This window comes from Scyliorhinus torazame, chromosome 5, assembly GCF_047496885.1.
Source record: "Scyliorhinus torazame isolate Kashiwa2021f chromosome 5, sScyTor2.1, whole genome shotgun sequence".
NCBI lineage: Eukaryota > Metazoa > Chordata > Chondrichthyes > Carcharhiniformes > Scyliorhinidae > Scyliorhinus > Scyliorhinus torazame.
Window position 1 is genome coordinate 124024918 of NC_092711.1, and position 19136 is coordinate 124044053.

The window sequence follows — 19136 nt, forward strand, 5'->3', positions numbered from 1 at the left end:
CTGCTGTGTGAGCTCAGCTTCTCAAAGGAAACCCAATGTGAATGAATCCCGCCGAATGCGCCACAGAGGCTCAACAAGGAATAGCAAAATGCATGCACCCGGCTGGGCCAGTGGCGCAATGGATAACGCGTCTGACTACGAATTAGGAGTTTCCAGGTTCGACTCCTGGCTGGCTCGGAATTCGAACTTTTGGCGTGCGCTTTAACTCACTGGGTGGGACAGCTGATTCTTGATGCAGAGCAAAGTGAGCAGAACGTCTTCAATTCTCGTATCGAAAGTTGATCCGACATCTGCGGAAGATACTGGAACAACTCAGCGAGTCAGGCGGCATTTGTCGACAGGACAACACAGCTCGTCTTTCACCATCACTTTTCATTAAAACCGGGACGGGTTAGAAATGTCGGACGTTTTAACCAAGTCAAATCCCGGTGGGAGCAAACAGAATAACAGGAAAGCGCTCTGACAGGGTGCAAGTCAGGAGAGATTAAATGAGAAAAGGCCTAGGGTTCCCTGGCCACAGAGTGAGGTGAGCATCGAATGAGAGAATAATTACACCACAGTATGAGGCCATTCCAGCCGCTGTGTCTGTGCCAGCTCTCAGCAACTACCGCCCGGATACAAAGACGAAGTGGAAACAAGATTCAAACCCAAATCTGCGATGGTAGTACACACAGAATGGGGGCAGCATTTACAGTGTGAGACGGTTGCACACACTATGAGTGTGAAAGCTGTATTGAGCCCAGTGGAAAGATGCGCTGCTGTTCCTCGAGTGTTTGTTGAGCTTCTTTGGAACATTTCAGGAGGCCGAGGTCCGGGAGGTCAGCGTTAAGATGCAGCTCTCCAGTCAGTTCAATTCTCCACTTTGGCTCTGTGGATTAGTTGGGTCACGTCCCTGTGAAGTTAACGCAGATCATGTTAAGTTCGATCTAATTTCTACATCTCGTGGTTTTATATGTTGAAACATCTGTTTTTGAAAGAAACAGCAGTCGTCTTGTAATAAGTGGCCTAGCCTCTCAGCCTCACCATGCGAATCTGCAGCAACACAGTGAGGTTGCACATTGTACACGTCCGTTGATTGCCAGCTGTTTCTGTAGTGTAGTGGTTATCACATTCGCCTTACACGCGAAAGGTCCCCGGTTCGAAACCGGGCAGAAACATCTCGAACTTCCAGTTTAGTCTGTTGCTGACTATTGTCGCAATCTCGTAACTGGTCTTCATCAACGAGGAATAGCAAAATGCATGCACCCGTCTGGTTGTGGTTATTTACGAAAGCCCTGCATTCTCAATTTAACTTCCACTTCAAGCAAAACATAACTTATCTTCAGGTCTGTAAAGTTCGATTCCTGATTGTTTTATAAGTTGAGACATCGGTTTTAAAGAAACGGCTGTCTTCTTGTAATAAGTGACATGGCCTCTCAGACGAACCATGAGAAGCTGCAGCAACACAGTGAGGTTGAACATTGCACAAGTCCAATGATTACTGCACCGCCAGCGGTTTCTGTAGTGTAGTGGTTAGCACATTCCCCTAACATGCGAAAGGTCCCCGGGGCCATACCAGGTAGAAACATCAAGTGCTTCTCATGTTGTGTGAGGAATGTTTGCACAAAGTACTTTTGTTCCCCCATCTCGTATGTTCGAGGATTATGAGGTTTAGACTCTCATGAGCCACTAAAATAAATTCCACATTAAGTCACAAGCACTGAATTTTCGACAGGCAATGAGAAGAAAAGGACCTTCTTATTTTGGATATGCGGAGCTAGTTCATCCACAACAGAATTTCATGCATTTACTAATGCAGATACACCTACTTATTCACCATCTCAAACATGTCTAAATGAACGACAAATGCAACTTACTGCGGATGCTTCATTCTGAAACAAAAACAGAACATACTGGACAATCTCAGCAGGACTGACGGCCTCTGTGGAGCGAGATGGCAGCGGTCGTTCCGGGCCTGGGTGACTCTTTGTCAAAGCTGGAGAACTGGAAATGGGGTCAGATTCAGACAAATGTGGATGGGGCGGGGTTGGCGTGCCCTATTGGGCCTCGATAGAGTGGTCAGCAATAGGTGGAAAATGACGAAAATGTCTCGGACAGAAAGAAAAAGGGAATGTAAATGAGGCTAATCAAGGCTAAGAAAGTTGCTGATAGTGGCGCCTCAAGAGATCAGAATGTGTTAATAGCAGAACAAAGAAAACAGTGTGTCAGCGAACAATTGGCGACAGGGTTGCTCAAGTAGGATGGTATGGGCTGGGGGGAGGGGCGCAATGCTGAGGGTAAAACATACCAATGGAAGGAATGAAAATAACTTGATGGAAATAAACAGATGGTGGAGGGAGAAGAGAGATTACACAGTCTGATGTTGTTGAACTGAATAAAATGAAATATACAGAGGGCTGCCTGAATCAACTGGAATTAGTCAATAGAGGTAAGTGAATGTCATACCCCTAGACCAACGAGCCCCGGGAAAGTAACAGAAGCACGCTGTTATTGCCATCGAAAGTCGATCTAACATCTGCGGAAAATACTGGAACAACTCAGCGAGTCAGGCGGAATTTGTCGACAGGACAACAAAGCTTGTCTTTCACCATCACCTTTCATTAAAACCGGGACGGGTTAGAAATGTCGGACGTTTTAACCAAGTCAAATCCTGGTGGGAGCAAACAGAACAACAGGAAAGCGCTCTGACAGGGTGCAAGTCAGGAGAGATTAAATGAGAAAAGGCCTAGGGTTCCCTGGCCACAGAGTGAGGTGAGCATCGAATGAGAGAATAATTACACCACAGTATGAGGCCATTCCAGCCGCTGTGTCTGTGCCAGCTCTCAAAAACTACCGCCCGGATACAAAGAAGAAGTGGAAACAAGATTCAAACCCAAATCTGCGATGGAAGGACACACAGAATGGGGGCAGCATTTACAGTGTGAGACTGTTGCACACACTATGAGTGTGAAAGCTGTAAGAAACAGCAGTCGTCTTGTAATAAGTGGCCTAGCCTCTCAGCCTCACCATGCGAATCTGCAGCAACACAGTGAGGTTTCACATTGTACACGTCCGCTGGTTGCCAGCTGTTTCTGTAGTGTAGTGGTTATCACATTCGCCTTACACGCGAAAGGTCCCCGGTTCGAAACCGGGCAGAAACATTTCGTATTTCCAGTTTAGTCTGTTGCTGACTATTGCCGCAATCTCGTAACTGGTCTTCATCAACGAGGAATAGCAAAATGCATGCACCCGTCTGGTTGTGGTTATTTACGAAAGCCCTGCATTCTCAATTTAACTTCCACTTCAAGCAAAACATAACTTATCTTCAGGTCTGTAAAGTTCGATTCCTGATTGTTTTATAAGTTGAGACATCGGTTTTAAAGAAACGGCTGTCTTCTTGTAATAAGTGACATGGCCTCTCAGACGAACCATGAGAATCTGCAGCAACACAGTGAGGTTGAACATTGCACAAGTCCAGTGATTACTGCACCGCCAGCGTTTTCTGTAGTGTAGTGGTTAGCACATTCCCCTAACATGCGAAAGGTCCCCGGGGCCATACCGGGTAGAAACATCAAGTGCTTCTCATGTTGTGTGAGGAATGTTTGCTCAAAGTACTTGTGTTCCCCATCTCGTATGTTCGAGGATTATGAGGATTAGTCTCTCATGAGCCACCAAAATAAATTCCACATTAAGTCACAAGCACTGAATTTTCGACAGGCAATGAGAAGAAAAGGACCTTCTTATTTTGGATATTCGGAGCTAGTTCATCCACAACAGAATTTCATGCATTTACAAATGCAGATAAACATACTTATTCACCATCTCAAACATGTCTAAATGAACGACAAATGCAACTTACTGCGGATGCTTCATTCTGAAACAAAAACAGAACATACTGGACAATCTCAGCAGGACTGACAGCCTCTGTGGAGCGAGATGGCAGCGGTCGTTCCGGGCCTGGGTGACTCTTTGTCAAAGCTGGAGAACTGGAAATGGGGTCAGATTCAGACTAATGTGGATGGGGCGGGGTTGGCGTGCCCTATTGGGCCTCGATAGAGTGGTCAGCAATAGGTGGAAAATGACGAAAATGTCTCGGACAGAAAGAAAAAGGGAATGTAAATGAGGCTAATCAAGGTGCTGATAGTGGCGCCTCAAGAGATCAGAATGTGTTAATCGCAGAAAGTAAGCAGTGTGTCAGCGAACAATTGGCGACAGGGATCAGATTGCTCAAGTAGGATGGTATGGGCTGGGGGAGGGGGGCAATGCTGAGGGTAAAACATATCAATGCAAGGAATTAAAATAAGATGATGGATACAGATGGTGGAGGGGGAAGAAGCAGATGGTGGAGGGGGAAGAGAGGTTACACAGTCTGATGTTGTTGAACTGAATAAAATGAAACATGCAGAGAGCTGCCTGAATCTACTGGAATAAGTCAATAGAAGTAAGTGAATATCCACACATAGACAAGCTTTTAGAAAATGTCTTGATTGTCTCGGGAACGTATTGGTTCCCTGCTGTGTGAGCTCAGCTTCTCAAAGGAAACCCAATGTGAATGAATCCCGCCGAATGCGCCACAGAGGCTCAACAAGGAATAGCAAAATGCATGCACCCGGCTGGGCCAGTGGCGCAATGGATAACGCGTCTGACTACGAATCAGGAGATTCTAGGTTCGACTCCTGGCTGGCTCGGAATTCGAACTTTTGGCGTGCGCTTTAACTCACTGGGTGGGACAGCTGATTCTTGATGCAGAGCAAAGTGAGCAGAACGTCTTCAATTCTCGGATCGAAAGTTGATCCGACATCTGCGGAAGATACTGGAACAACTCAGCGAGTCAGGCGGCATTTGTCGACAGGACAACAAAGCACGTCTTTCACCATCACCTTTCATTAAAACCGGGGCGGGTTAGAAATGTCGGACGTTTTAACCAAGTCAAATCCTGGTGGGAGCAAACAGAACAACAGGAAAGCGCTCTGACAGGGTGCAAGCCAGGAGAGATTAAATGAGAAAAGGCCAAGGGTTCCCTGGCCACAGAGTGAGGTGAGAATCGAATGAGAGAATAATTACACCACAGTATAAGGCCATTCCAGCCGCTGTGTCTGTGCCAGCTCTCAACAACTACCGCCCGGATACAAAGAACAAGTGGAAACAAGATTCAAACCCAAATCTGCGATGGAAGTACACACAGAGTGGGGGCAGCATTTACAGTGTGAGACTGTTGCACACACTATGAGTGTGAAAGCTGTATTGAGCCCAGTGGAAAGATGCGCTGCTGTTCCTCGAGTGTTTGTTGAGCTTCTTTGGAACATTTCAGGAGGCCGAGGTCCTGGAGGTCAGCGTTAAGATGCAGCTCTCCAGTCAGTTCAATTCTCCACTTTGGCTCTGTGGATTAGATGGGTCACGTCCCTGTGAAGTTAACGCAGATCATGTTAAGTTCGATCTAATTTCTACATCTCGTGGTTTTATATGTTGAAACATCTGTTTTTTAAAGAAACAGCAGTCGTCTTGTAATAAGTGGCCTAGCCTCTCAGCCTCACCATGCGAATCTGCAGCAACACAGTGAGGTTGCACATTGTACACGTCCGTTGATTGCCAGCTGTTTCTGTAGTGTAGTGGTTATCACATTCGCCTAACACGCGAAAAGTTCGAAACCGAGCAGAAACATCTCGTACTTCCAGTTTAGTCTGTTGCTGACTATTGCCGCAATCTCGTAACTGGTCTTCATCAACGAGGAATAGCAAAATGCATGCACCCGTATGGTTGTGGTTATTTTCGAAAGCCCTGCCTTCTCAATTTAACTTCCACTTCAAGCATAACTTATCTTCAGGTCTGTAAAGTTCGATTCCTGATTGTTTTATAAGTTGAGACATCGGTTTTAAAGAAACGGCTGTCTTCTTGTAATAAGTGACATGGCCTCTCAGACGAACCATGAGAATCTGCAGCAACACAGTGAGGTTGAACATTGCACAAGTCCATTGATTACTGCACCGCCAGCGGTTTCTGTAGTGTAGTGGTTAGCACATTCCCCTAACATGCGAAAGGTCCCCGGGGCCATACCGGGTAGAAACATCAAGTGCTTCTCATGTTGTGTGAGGAATATTTGCACAAAGTACTTTTGTTCCCCCATCTCGTATGTTCGAGGATTATGAGGTTTAGACTCTCATGAGCCACTAAAATAAATTCCACATTAAGTCACAAGCACTGAATTTTCGACAGGCAATGAGAAGAAAAGGACCTTCTTATTTTGGATATGCGGAGCTAGTTCATCCACAACAGAATTTCATGCATTTACTAATGCAGATACACCTACTTATTCACCATCTCAAACATGTCTAAATGAACGACAAATGCAACTTACTGCGGATGCTTCATTCTGAAACAAAAACAGAACATACTGGACAATCTCAGCAGGACTGACAGCCTCTGTGGAGCGAGATGGCAGCGGTCGTTCCGGGCCTGGGTGACTCTTTGTCAAAGCTGGCGAACTGGAAATGGGGTCAGATTCAGACTAATGTGGATGGGGCGGGGTTGGCGTGCCCTATTGGGCCTCGATAGAGTGGTCAGCAATAGGTGGAAAATGACGAAAATGTCTCGGACAGAAAGAAAAAGGGAATGTAAATGAGGCTAATCAAGGTGCTGATAGTGGCGCCTCAAGAGATCAGAATGTGTTAATCGCAGAAAGTAAGCAGTGTGTCAGCGAACAATTGGCGACAGGGATCAGATTGCTCAAGTAGGATGGTATGGGCTGGGGGAGGGGGGCAATGCTGAGGGTAAAACATATCAATGCAAGGAATTAAAATAAGATGATGGATACAGATGGTGGAGGGGGAAGAAGCAGATGGTGGAGGGGGAAGAGAGGTTACACAGTCTGATGTTGTTGAACTGAATAAAATGAAACATGCAGAGAGCTGCCTGAATCTACTGGAATAAGTCAATAGAAGTAAGTGAATATCCACACATAGACAAGCTTTTAGAAAATGTCTTGATTGTCTCGGGAACGTATTGGTTCCCTGCTGTGTGAGCTCAGCTTCTCAAAGGAAACCCAATGTGAATGAATCCCGCCGAATGCGCCACAGAGGCTCAACAAGGAATAGCAAAATGCATGCAACCGGCTGGGCCAGTGGCGCAATGGATAACGCGTCTGACTACGAATCAGGAGATTCTAGGTTCGACTCCTGGCTGGCTCGGAATTCGAACTTTTGGCGTGCGCTTTAACTCACTGGGTGGGACAGCTGATTCTTGATGCAGAGCAAAGTGAGCAGAACGTCTTCAATTCTCGGATCGAAAGTTGATCCGACATCTGCGGAAGATACTGGAACAACTCAGCGAGTCAGGCGGCATTTGTCGACAGGACAACAAAGCACGTCTTTCACCATCACCTTTCATTAAAACCGGGGCGGGTTAGAAATGTCGGACGTTTTAACCAAGTCAAATCCTGGTGGGAGCAAACAGAACAACAGGAAAGCGCTCTGACAGGGTGCAAGCCAGGAGAGATTAAATGAGAAAAGGCCAAGGGTTCCCTGGCCACAGAGTGAGGTGAGAATCGAATGAGAGAATAATTACACCACAGTATAAGGCCATTCCAGCCGCTGTGTCTGTGCCAGCTCTCAACAACTACCGCCCGGATACAAAGAACAAGTGGAAACAAGATTCAAACCCAAATCTGCGATGGAAGTACACACAGAGTGGGGGCAGCATTTACAGTGTGAGACTGTTGCACACACTATGAGTGTGAAAGCTGTATTGAGCCCAGTGGAAAGATGCGCTGCTGTTCCTCGAGTGTTTGTTGAGCTTCTTTGGAACATTTCAGGAGGCCGAGGTCCTGGAGGTCAGCGTTAAGATGCAGCTCTCCAGTCAGTTCAATTCTCCACTTTGGCTCTGTGGATTAGATGGGTCACGTCCCTGTGAAGTTAACGCAGATCATGTTAAGTTCGATCTAATTTCTACATCTCGTGGTTTTATATGTTGAAACATCTGTTTTTTAAAGAAACAGCAGTCGTCTTGTAATAAGTGGCCTAGCCTCTCAGCCTCACCATGCGAATCTGCAGCAACACAGTGAGGTTGCACATTGTACACGTCCGTTGATTGCCAGCTGTTTCTGTAGTGTAGTGGTTATCACATTCGCCTAACACGCGAAAAGTTCGAAACCGAGCAGAAACATCTCGTACTTCCAGTTTAGTCTGTTGCTGACTATTGCCGCAATCTCGTAACTGGTCTTCATCAACGAGGAATAGCAAAATGCATGCACCCGTATGGTTGTGGTTATTTTCGAAAGCCCTGCCTTCTCAATTTAACTTCCACTTCAAGCATAACTTATCTTCAGGTCTGTAAAGTTCGATTCCTGATTGTTTTATAAGTTGAGACATCGGTTTTAAAGAAACGGCTGTCTTCTTGTAATAAGTGACATGGCCTCTCAGACGAACCATGAGAATCTGCAGCAACACAGTGAGGTTGAACATTGCACAAGTCCATTGATTACTGCACCGCCAGCGGTTTCTGTAGTGTAGTGGTTAGCACATTCCCCTAACATGCGAAAGGTCCCCGGGGCCATACCGGGTAGAAACATCAAGTGCTTCTCATGTTGTGTGAGGAATGTTTTCACAAAGTACTTGTGTTCCCCATCTCGTATGTTCGAGGATTATGAGGATTAGTCTCTCATGAGCCACTAAAATAAATTCCACATTAAGTCACAATCACTGAATTTTCGACAGGCAATGAGAAGAAAAGGACCTTCTTATTTTGGATATTCGGAGCTAGTTCATCCACAACAGAATTTCATGCATTTACAAATGCAGATAAACATACTTATTCACCATCTCAAACATGTCTAAATGAACGACAAATGCAACTTACTGCGGATGCTTCATTCTGAAACAAAAACAGAACATACTGGACAATCTCAGCAGGACTGACAGCCTCTGTGGAGCGAGATGGCAGCGGTCGGTCCGGGTCTGGGTGACTCTTTGTCAAAGCTGGAGAACTGGAAATGGGGTCAGATTCAGACTAATGTGGATGGGGCGGGGTTGGCGTGCCCTATTGGGCCTCGATAGCGTGGTCAGCAATAGGTGGAAAATGACGAAAATGTCTCGGACAGAAAGAAAAAGGGAATGTAAATGAGGCTAATCAAGGTGCTGATAGTGGCGCCTCAAGAGATCAGAATGTGTTAATCGCAGAAAGTAAGCAGTGTGTCAGCGAACAATTGGCGACAGGGATCAGATTGCTCAAGTAGGATGGTATGGGCTGGGGGAGGGGGGCAATGCTGAGGGTAAAACATATCAATGCAAGGAATTAAAATAAGATGATGGATACAGATGGTGGAGGGGGAAGAAGCAGATGGTGGAGGGGGAAGAGAGGTTACACAGTCTGATGTTGTTGAACTGAATAAAATGAAACATACAGAGAGCTGCCTGAATATACTGGAATAAGTCAATAGAAGTAAGTGAATATCCACACATAGACAAGCTTTTAGAAAATGTCTTGATTGTCTCGGGAACGTATTGGTTCCCTGCTGTGTGAGCTCAGCTTCTCAAAGGAAACCCAATGTGAATGAATCCCGCCGAATGCGCCACAGAGGCTCAACAAGGAATAGCAAAATGCATGCGCCCGGCTGGGCCAGTGGCGCAATGGATAACGCGTCTGACTACGAATCAGGAGTTTCCAGGTTCGACTCCTGGCTGGCTCGGAATTCGAACTTTTGGCGTGCGCTTTAACTCACTGGGTGGGACAGCTGATTCTTGATGCAGAGCAAAGTGAGCAGAACGTCTTCAATTCTCGTATCGAAAGTTGATCCGACATCTGCGGAAGATACTGGAACAACTCAGCGAGTCAGGCGGCATTTGTCGACAGGACAACACAGCTCGTCTTTCACCATCACTTTTCATTAAAACCGGGACGGGTTAGAAATGTCGGACGTTTTAACCAAGTCAAATCCCGGTGGGAGCAAACAGAATAACAGGAAAGCGCTCTGACAGGGTGCAAGTCAGGAGAGATTAAATGAGAAAAGGCCTAGGGTTCCCTGGCCACAGAGTGAGGTGAGCATCGAATGAGAGAATAATTACACCACAGTATGAGGCCATTCCAGCCGCTGTGTCTGTGCCAGCTCTCAGCAACTACCGCCCGGATACAAAGACGAAGTGGAAACAAGATTCAAACCCAAATCTGCGATGGTAGTACACACAGAATGGGGGCAGCATTTACAGTGTGAGACGGTTGCACACACTATGAGTGTGAAAGCTGTATTGAGCCCAGTGGAAAGATGCGCTGCTGTTCCTCGAGTGTTTGTTGAGCTTCTTTGGAACATTTCAGGAGGCCGAGGTCCGGGAGGTCAGCGTTAAGATGCAGCTCTCCAGTCAGTTCAATTCTCCACTTTGGCTCTGTGGATTAGTTGGGTCACGTCCCTGTGAAGTTAACGCAGATCATGTTAAGTTCGATCTAATTTCTACATCTCGTGGTTTTATATGTTGAAACATCTGTTTTTGAAAGAAACAGCAGTCGTCTTGTAATAAGTGGCCTAGCCTCTCAGCCTCACCATGCGAATCTGCAGCAACACAGTGAGGTTGCACATTGTACACGTCTGTTGATTGCCAGCTGTTTCTGTAGTGTAGTGGTTATCACATTCGCCTTACACGCGAAAGGTCCCCGGTTCGAAACCGGGCAGAAACATCTCGAACTTCCAGTTTAGTCTGTTGCTGACTATTGTCGCAATCTCGTAACTGGTCTTCATCAACGAGGAATAGCAAAATGCATGCACCCGTCTGGTTGTGGTTATTTACGAAAGCCCTGCATTCTCAATTTAACTTCCACTTCAAGCAAAACATAACTTATCTACAGGTCTGTAAAGTTCGATTCCTGATTGTTTTATAAGTTGAGACATCGGTTTTAAAGAAACGGCTGTCTTCTTGTAATAAGTGACATGGCCTCTCAGACGAACCATGAGAAGCTGCAGCAACACAGTGAGGTTGAACATTGCACAAGTCCAATGATTACTGCACCGCCAGCGGTTTCTGTAGTGTAGTGGTTAGCACATTCCCCTAACATGCGAAAGGTCCCCGGGGCCATACCAGGTAGAAACATCAAGTGCTTCTCATGTTGTGTGAGGAATGTTTGCACAAAGTACTTTTGTTCCCCCATCTCGTATGTTCGAGGATTATGAGGTTTAGACTCTCATGAGCCACTAAAATAAATTCCACATTAAGTCACAAGCACTGAATTTTCGACAGGCAATGAGAAGAAAAGGACCTTCTTATTTTGGATATGCGGAGCTAGTTCATCCACAACAGAATTTCATGCATTTACTAATGCAGATACACCTACTTATTCACCATCTCAAACATGTCTAAATGAACGACAAATGCAACTTACTGCGGATGCTTCATTCTGAAACAAAAACAGAACATACTGGACAATCTCAGCAGGACTGACGGCCTCTGTGGAGCGAGATGGCAGCGGTCGTTCCGGGCCTGGGTGACTCTTTGTCAAAGCTGGAGAACTGGAAATGGGGTCAGATTCAGACAAATGTGGATGGGGCGGGGTTGGCGTGCCCTATTGGGCCTCGATAGAGTGGTCAGCAATAGGTGGAAAATGACGAAAATGTCTCGGACAGAAAGAAAAAGGGAATGTAAATGAGGCTCATCAAGGCTAAGAAAGTTGCTGATAGTGGCGCCTCAAGAGATCAGAATGTGTTAATAGCAGAACAAAGAAAACAGTGTGTCAGCGAACAATTGGCGACAGGGTTGCTCAAGTAGGATGGTATGGGCTGGGGGGAGGGGCGCAATGCTGAGGGTAAAACATACCAATGGAAGGAATGAAAATAACTTGATGGAAATAAACAGATGGTGGAGGGAGAAGAGAGATTCCACAGTCTGATGTTGTTGAACTGAATAAAATGAAATATACAGAGGGCTGCCTGAATCAACTGGAATTAGTCAATAGAGGTAAGTGAATGTCATACCCCTAGACCAACGAGCCCCGGGAAAGTAACAGAAGCACGCTGTTATTGCCATCGAAAGTCGATCTAACATCTGCGGAAAATACTGGAACAACTCAGCGAGTCAGGCGGAATTTGTCGACAGGACAACAAAGCTTGTCTTTCACCATCACCTTTCATTAAAACCGGGACGGGTTAGAAATGTCGGACGTTTTAACCAAGTCAAATCCTGGTGGGAGCAAACAGAACAACAGGAAAGCGCTCTGACAGGGTGCAAGTCAGGAGAGATTAAATGAGAAAAGGCCTAGGGTTCCCTGGCCACAGAGTGAGGTGAGCATCGAATGAGAGAATAATTACACCACAGTATGAGGCCATTCCAGCCGCTGTGTCTGTGCCAGCTCTCAAAAACTACCGCCCGGATACAAAGAAGAAGTGGAAACAAGATTCAAACCCAAATCTGCGATGGAAGGACACACAGAATGGGGGCAGCATTTACAGTGTGAGACTGTTGCACACACTATGAGTGTGAAAGCTGTAAGAAACAGCAGTCGTCTTGTAATAAGTGGCCTAGACTCTCAGCCTCACCATGCGAATCTGCAGCAACACAGTGAGGTTTCACATTGTACACGTCCGCTGGTTGCCAGCTGTTTCTGTAGTGTAGTGGTTATCATATTCGCCTTACACGCGAAAGGTCCCCGGTTCGAAACCGGGCAGAAACATTTCGTATTTCCAGTTTAGTCTGTTGCTGACTATTGCCGCAATCTCGTAACTGGTCTTCATCAACGAGGAATAGCAAAATGCATGCACCCGTCTGGTTGTGGTTATTTACGAAAGCCCTGCATTCTCAATTTAACTTCCACTTCAAGCAAAACATAACTTATCTTCAGGTCTGTAAAGTTCGATTCCTGATTGTTTTATAAGTTGAGACATCGGTTTTAAAGAAACGGCTGTCTTCTTGTAATAAGTGACATGGCCTCTCAGACGAACCATGAGAATCTGCAGCAACACAGTGAGGTTGAACATTGCACAAGTCCATTGATTACTGCACCGCCAGCGGTTTCTGTAGTGTAGTGGTTAGCACATTCCCCTAACATGCGAAAGGTCCCCGGGGCCATACCGGGTAGAAACATCAAGTGCTTCTCATGTTGTGTGAGGAATGTTTTCACAAAGTACTTGTGTTCCCCATCTCGTATGTTCGAGGATTATGAGGATTAGTCTCTCATGAGCCACTAAAATAAATTCCACATTAAGTCACAAGCACTGAATTTTCGACAGGCAATGAGAAGAAAAGGACCTTCTTATTTTGGATATTCGGAGCTAGTTCATCCACAACAGAATTTCATGCATTTACAAATGCAGATAAACATACTTATTCACCATCTCAAACATGTCTAAATGAACGACAAATGCAACTTACTGCGGATGCTTCATTCTGAAACAAAAACAGAACATACTGGACAATCTCAGCAGGACTGACAGCCTCTGTGGAGCGAGATGGCAGCGGTCGGTCCGGGTCTGGGTGACTCTTTGTCAAAGCTGGAGAACTGGAAATGGGGTCAGATTCAGACTAATGTGGATGGGGCGGGGTTGGCGTGCCCTATTGGGCCTCGATAGAGTGGTCAGCAATAGGTGGAAAATGACGAAAATGTCTCGGACAGAAAGAAAAAGGGAATGTAAATGAGGCTAATCAAGGTGCTGATAGTGGCGCCTCAAGAGATCAGAATGTGTTAATCGCAGAAAGTAAGCAGTGTGTCAGCGAACAATTGGCGACAGGGATCAGATTGCTCAAGTAGGATGGTATGGGCTGGGGGAGGGGGGCAATGCTGAGGGTAAAACATATCAATGCAAGGAATTAAAATAAGATGATGGATACAGATGGTGGAGGGGGAAGAAGCAGATGGTGGAGGGGGAAGAGAGGTTACACAGTCTGATGTTGTTGAACTGAATAAAATGAAACATACAGAGAGCTGCCTGAATATACTGGAATAAGTCAATAGAAGTAAGTGAATATCCACACATAGACAAGCTTTTAGAAAATGTCTTGATTGTCTCGGGAACGTATTGGTTCCCTGCTGTGTGAGCTCAGCTTCTCAAAGGAAACCCAATGTGAATGAATCCCGCCGAATGCGCCACAGAGGCTCAACAAGGAATAGCAAAATGCATGCACCCGGCTGGGCCAGTGGCGCAATGGATAACGCGTCTGACTACGAATCAGGAGTTTCCAGGTTCGACTCCTGGCTGGCTCGGAATTCGAACTTTTGGCGTGCGCTTTAACTCACTGGGTGGGACAGCTGATTCTTGATGCAGAGCAAAGTGAGCAGAACGTCTTCAATTCTCGTATCGAAAGTTGATCCGACATCTGCGGAAGATACTGGAACAACTCAGCGAGTCAGGCGGCATTTGTCGACAGGACAACACAGCTCGTCTTTCACCATCACTTTTCATTAAAACCGGGACGGGTTAGAAATGTCGGACGTTTTAACCAAGTCAAATCCCGGTGGGAGCAAACAGAATAACAGGAAAGCGCTCTGACAGGGTGCAAGTCAGGAGAGATTAAATGAGAAAAGGCCTAGGGTTCCCTGGCCACAGAGTGAGGTGAGCATCGAATGAGAGAATAATTACACCACAGTATGAGGCCATTCCAGCCGCTGTGTCTGTGCCAGCTCTCAGCAACTACCGCCCGGATACAAAGACGAAGTGGAAACAAGATTCAAACCCAAATCTGCGATGGTAGTACACACAGAATGGGGGCAGCATTTACAGTGTGAGACGGTTGCACACACTATGAGTGTGAAAGCTGTATTGAGCCCAGTGGAAAGATGCGCTGCTGTTCCTCGAGTGTTTGTTGAGCTTCTTTGGAACATTTCAGGAGGCCGAGGTCCGGGAGGTCAGCGTTAAGATGCAGCTCTCCAGTCAGTTCAATTCTCCACTTTGGCTCTGTGGATTAGTTGGGTCACGTCCCTGTGAAGTTAACGCAGATCATGTTAAGTTCGATCTAATTTCTACATCTCGTGGTTTTATATGTTGAAACATCTGTTTTTGAAAGAAACAGCAGTCGTCTTGTAATAAGTGGCCTAGCCTCTCAGCCTCACCATGCGAATCTGCAGCAACACAGTGAGGTTGCACATTGTACACGTCCGTTGATTGCCAGCTGTTTCTGTAGTGTAGTGGTTATCACATTCGCCTTACACGCGAAAGGTCCCCGGTTCGAAACCGGGCAGAAACATCTCGAACTTCCAGTTTAGTCTGTTGCTGACTATTGTCGCAATCTCGTAACTGGTCTTCATCAACGAGGAATAGCAAAATGCATGCACCCGTCTGGTTGTGGTTATTTACGAAAGCCCTGCATTCTCAATTTAACTTCCACTTCAAGCAAAACATAACTTATCTACAGGTCTGTAAAGTTCGATTCCTGATTGTTTTATAAGTTGAGACATCGGTTTTAAAGAAACGGCTGTCTTCTTGTAATAAGTGACATGGCCTCTCAGACGAACCATGAGAAGCTGCAGCAACACAGTGAGGTTGAACATTGCACAAGTCCAATGATTACTGCACCGCCAGCGGTTTCTGTAGTGTAGTGGTTAGCACATTCCCCTAACATGCGAAAGGTCCCCGGGGCCATACCAGGTAGAAACATCAAGTGCTTCTCATGTTGTGTGAGGAATGTTTGCACAAAGTACTTTTGTTCCCCCATCTCGTATGTTCGAGGATTATGAGGTTTAGACTCTCATGAGCCACTAAAATAAATTCCACATTAAGTCACAAGCACTGAATTTTCGACAGGCAATGAGAAGAAAAGGACCTTCTTATTTTGGATATGCGGAGCTAGTTCATCCACAACAGAATTTCATGCATTTACTAATGCAGATACACCTACTTATTCACCATCTCAAACATGTCTAAATGAACGACAAATGCAACTTACTGCGGATGCTTCATTCTGAAACAAAAACAGAACATACTGGACAATCTCAGCAGGACTGACGGCCTCTGTGGAGCGAGATGGCAGCGGTCGTTCCGGGCCTGGGTGACTCTTTGTCAAAGCTGGAGAACTGGAAATGGGGTCAGATTCAGACAAATGTGGATGGGGCGGGGTTGGCGTGCCCTATTGGGCCTCGATAGAGTGGTCAGCAATAGGTGGAAAATGACGAAAATGTCTCGGACAGAAAGAAAAAGGGAATGTAAATGAGGCTAATCAAGGCTAAGAAAGTTGCTGATAGTGGCGCCTCAAGAGATCAGAATGTGTTAATAGCAGAACAAAGAAAACAGTGTGTCAGCGAACAATTGGCGACAGGGTTGCTCAAGTAGGATGGTATGGGCTGGGGGGAGGGGCGCAATGCTGAGGGTAAAACATACCAATGGAAGGAATGAAAATAACTTGATGGAAATAAACAGATGGTGGAGGGAGAAGAGAGATTCCACAGTCTGATGTTGTTGAACTGAATAAAATGAAATATACAGAGGGCTGCCTGAATCAACTGGAATTAGTCAATAGAGGTAAGTGAATGTCATACCCCTAGACCAACGAGCCCCGGGAAAGTAACAGAAGCACGCTGTTATTGCCATCGAAAGTCGATCTAACATCTGCGGAAAATACTGGAACAACTCAGCGAGTCAGGCGGAATTTGTCGACAGGACAACAAAGCTTGTCTTTCACCATCGCCTTTCATTAAAACCGGGACGGGTTAGAAATGTCGGACGTTTTAACCAAGTCAAATCCTGGTGGGAGCAAACAGAACAACAGGAAAGCGCTCTGACAGGGTGCAAGTCAGGAGAGATTAAATGAGAAAAGGCCTAGGGTTCCCTGGCCACAGAGTGAGGTGAGCATCGAATGAGAGAATAATTACACCACAGTATGAGGCCATTCCAGCCGCTGTGTCTGTGCCAGCTCTCAAAAACTACCGCCCGGATACAAAGAAGAAGTGGAAACAAGATTCAAACCCAAATCTGCGATGGAAGGACACACAGAATGGGGGCAGCATTTACAGTGTGAGACTGTTGCACACACTATGAGTGTGAAAGCTGTAAGAAACAGCAGTCGTCTTGTAATAAGTGGCCTAGACTCTCAGCCTCACCATGCGAATCTGCAGCAACACAGTGAGGTTTCACATTGTACACGTCCGCTGGTTGCCAGCTGTTTCTGTAGTGTAGTGGTTATCATATTCGCCTTACACGCGAAAGGTCCCCGGTTCGAAACCGGGCAGAAACATTTCGTATTTCCAGTTTAGTCTGTTGCTGACTATTGCCGCAATCTCGTAACTGGTCTTCATCAACGAGGAATAGCAAAATGCATGCACCCGTCTGGTTGTGGTTATTTACGAAAGCCCTGCATTCTCAATTTAACTTCCACTTCAAGCAAAACATAACTTATCTTCAGGTCTGTAAAGTTCGATTCCTGATTGTTTTATAAGTTGAGACATCGGTTTTAAAGAAACGGCTGTCTTCTTGTAATAAGTGACATGGCCTCTCAGACGAACCATGAGAATCTGCAGCAACACAGTGAGGTTGAACATTGCACAAGTCCATTGATTACTGCACCGCCAGCGGTTTCTGTAGTGTAGTGGTTAGCACATTCCCCTAACATGCGAAAGGTCCCCGGGGCCATACCGGGTAGAAACATCAAGTGCTTCTCATGTTGTGTGAGGAATGTTTGCTCAAAGTACTTGTGTTCCCCATCTCGTATGTTCGAGGATTATGAGGATTAGTCTCTCATGAGCCACCAAAATAAATTCCACATTAAGTCACAAGCACTGAATTTTCGACAGGCAATGAGAAGAAAAGGACCTTCTTATTTTGGATATTCGGAGCTAGTTCATCCACAACAGAATTTCATGCATTTACAAATGCAGATAAACATACTTATTCACCATCTCAAACATGTCTAAATGAACGACAAATGCAACTTACTGCGGATGCTTCATTCTGAAACAAAAACAGAACATACTGGACAATCTCAGCAGGACTGACAGCCTCTGTGGAGCGAGATGGCAGCGGTCGTTCCGGGCCTGGGTGACTCTTTGTCAAAGCTGGAGAACTGGAAATGGGGTCAGATTCAGACTAATGTGGATGGGGCGGGGTTGGCGTGCCCTATTGGGCCTCGATAGAGTGGTCAGCAATAGGTGGAAAATGACGAAAATGTCTCGGACAGAAAGAAAAAGGGAATGTAAATGAGGCTAATCAAGGTGCTGATAGTGGCGCCTCAAGAGATCAGAATGTGTTAATCGCAGAAAGTAAGCAGTGTGTCAGCGAACAATTGGCGACAGGGATCAGATTGCTCAAGTAGGATGGTATGGGCTGGGGGAGGGGGGCAATGCTGAGGGTAAAACATATCAATGCAAGGAATTAAAATAAGATGATGGATACAGATGGTGGAGGGGGAAGAAGCAGATGGTGGAGGGGGAAGAGAGGTTACACAGTCTGATGTTGTTGAACTGAATAAAATGAAACATGCAGAGAGCTGCCTGAATCTACTGGAATAAGTCAATAGAAGTAAGTGAATATCCACACATAGACAAGCTTTTAGAAAATGTCTTGATTGTCTCGGGAACGTATTGGTTCCCTGCTGTGTGAGCTCAGCTTCTCAAAGGAAACCCAATGTGAATGAATCCCGCCGAATGCGCCACAGAGGCTCAACAAGGAATAGCAAAATGCATGCACCCGGCTGGGCCAGTGGCGCAATGGATAACGCGTCTGACTACGAATCAGGAGATTCTAGGTTCGACTCCTGGCTGGCTCGGAATTCGAACTTTTGGCGTGCGCTTTAACTCACTGGGTGGGACAGCTGATTCTTGATGCAGAGCAAAGTGAGCAGAACGTCTTCAATTCTCGGATCGAAAGTTGATCCGACATCTGCGGAAGATACTGGAACAACTCAGCGAGTCAGGCGGCATTTGTCGACAGGACAACAAAGCACGTCTTTCACCATCACCTTTCATTAAAACCGGGGCGGGTTAGAAATGTCGGACGTTTTAACCAAGTCAAATCCTGGTGGGAGCAAACAGAACAACAGGAAAGCGCTCTGACAGGGTGCAAGCCAGGAGAGATTAAATGAGAAAAGGCCAAGGGTTCCCTGGCCACAGAGTGAGGTGAGAATCGAATGAGAGAATAATTACACCACAGTATAAGGCCATTCCAGCCGCTGTGTCTGTGCCAGCTCTCAACAACTACCGCCCGGATACAAAGAACAAGTGGAAACAAGATTTAAACCCAAATCTGCGATGGAAGTACACACAGA

General features: G+C 46.0%; 12 non-coding genes across 12 annotated transcripts; all 12 read left to right on the plus strand.

The window, feature by feature from the left end:
- Positions 1 to 104: 104 nt before the first annotated feature.
- Positions 105 to 177, plus strand: trnar-acg (transfer RNA arginine (anticodon ACG)). The gene has a single exon. It is a non-coding gene; the product is annotated as a tRNA-Arg (tRNA).
- Positions 178 to 1084: 907 nt separating this feature from the next.
- Positions 1085 to 1157, plus strand: trnav-uac (transfer RNA valine (anticodon UAC)). The gene has a single exon. It is a non-coding gene; the product is annotated as a tRNA-Val (tRNA).
- A 1910-nt stretch (positions 1158 to 3067) lies between these two features.
- trnav-uac (transfer RNA valine (anticodon UAC)) lies at positions 3068 to 3140 on the plus strand. Its single transcript has one exon. It is a non-coding gene; the product is annotated as a tRNA-Val (tRNA).
- A 1454-nt stretch (positions 3141 to 4594) lies between these two features.
- On the plus strand, positions 4595 to 4667 carry trnar-acg (transfer RNA arginine (anticodon ACG)). Its single transcript has one exon. It is a non-coding gene; the product is annotated as a tRNA-Arg (tRNA).
- A 2423-nt stretch (positions 4668 to 7090) lies between these two features.
- Positions 7091 to 7163, plus strand: trnar-acg (transfer RNA arginine (anticodon ACG)). The gene has a single exon. It is a non-coding gene; the product is annotated as a tRNA-Arg (tRNA).
- A 2422-nt stretch (positions 7164 to 9585) lies between these two features.
- Positions 9586 to 9658, plus strand: trnar-acg (transfer RNA arginine (anticodon ACG)). The gene has a single exon. It is a non-coding gene; the product is annotated as a tRNA-Arg (tRNA).
- Positions 9659 to 10565: 907 nt separating this feature from the next.
- On the plus strand, positions 10566 to 10638 carry trnav-uac (transfer RNA valine (anticodon UAC)). The gene has a single exon. It is a non-coding gene; the product is annotated as a tRNA-Val (tRNA).
- Positions 10639 to 12548: 1910 nt separating this feature from the next.
- Positions 12549 to 12621, plus strand: trnav-uac (transfer RNA valine (anticodon UAC)). The gene has a single exon. It is a non-coding gene; the product is annotated as a tRNA-Val (tRNA).
- Positions 12622 to 14075: 1454 nt separating this feature from the next.
- Positions 14076 to 14148, plus strand: trnar-acg (transfer RNA arginine (anticodon ACG)). The gene has a single exon. It is a non-coding gene; the product is annotated as a tRNA-Arg (tRNA).
- A 907-nt stretch (positions 14149 to 15055) lies between these two features.
- On the plus strand, positions 15056 to 15128 carry trnav-uac (transfer RNA valine (anticodon UAC)). The gene has a single exon. It is a non-coding gene; the product is annotated as a tRNA-Val (tRNA).
- Positions 15129 to 17038: 1910 nt separating this feature from the next.
- Positions 17039 to 17111, plus strand: trnav-uac (transfer RNA valine (anticodon UAC)). Its single transcript has one exon. It is a non-coding gene; the product is annotated as a tRNA-Val (tRNA).
- Positions 17112 to 18565: 1454 nt separating this feature from the next.
- On the plus strand, positions 18566 to 18638 carry trnar-acg (transfer RNA arginine (anticodon ACG)). Its single transcript has one exon. It is a non-coding gene; the product is annotated as a tRNA-Arg (tRNA).
- The last annotated feature ends 498 nt before the right edge of the window (positions 18639 to 19136 follow it).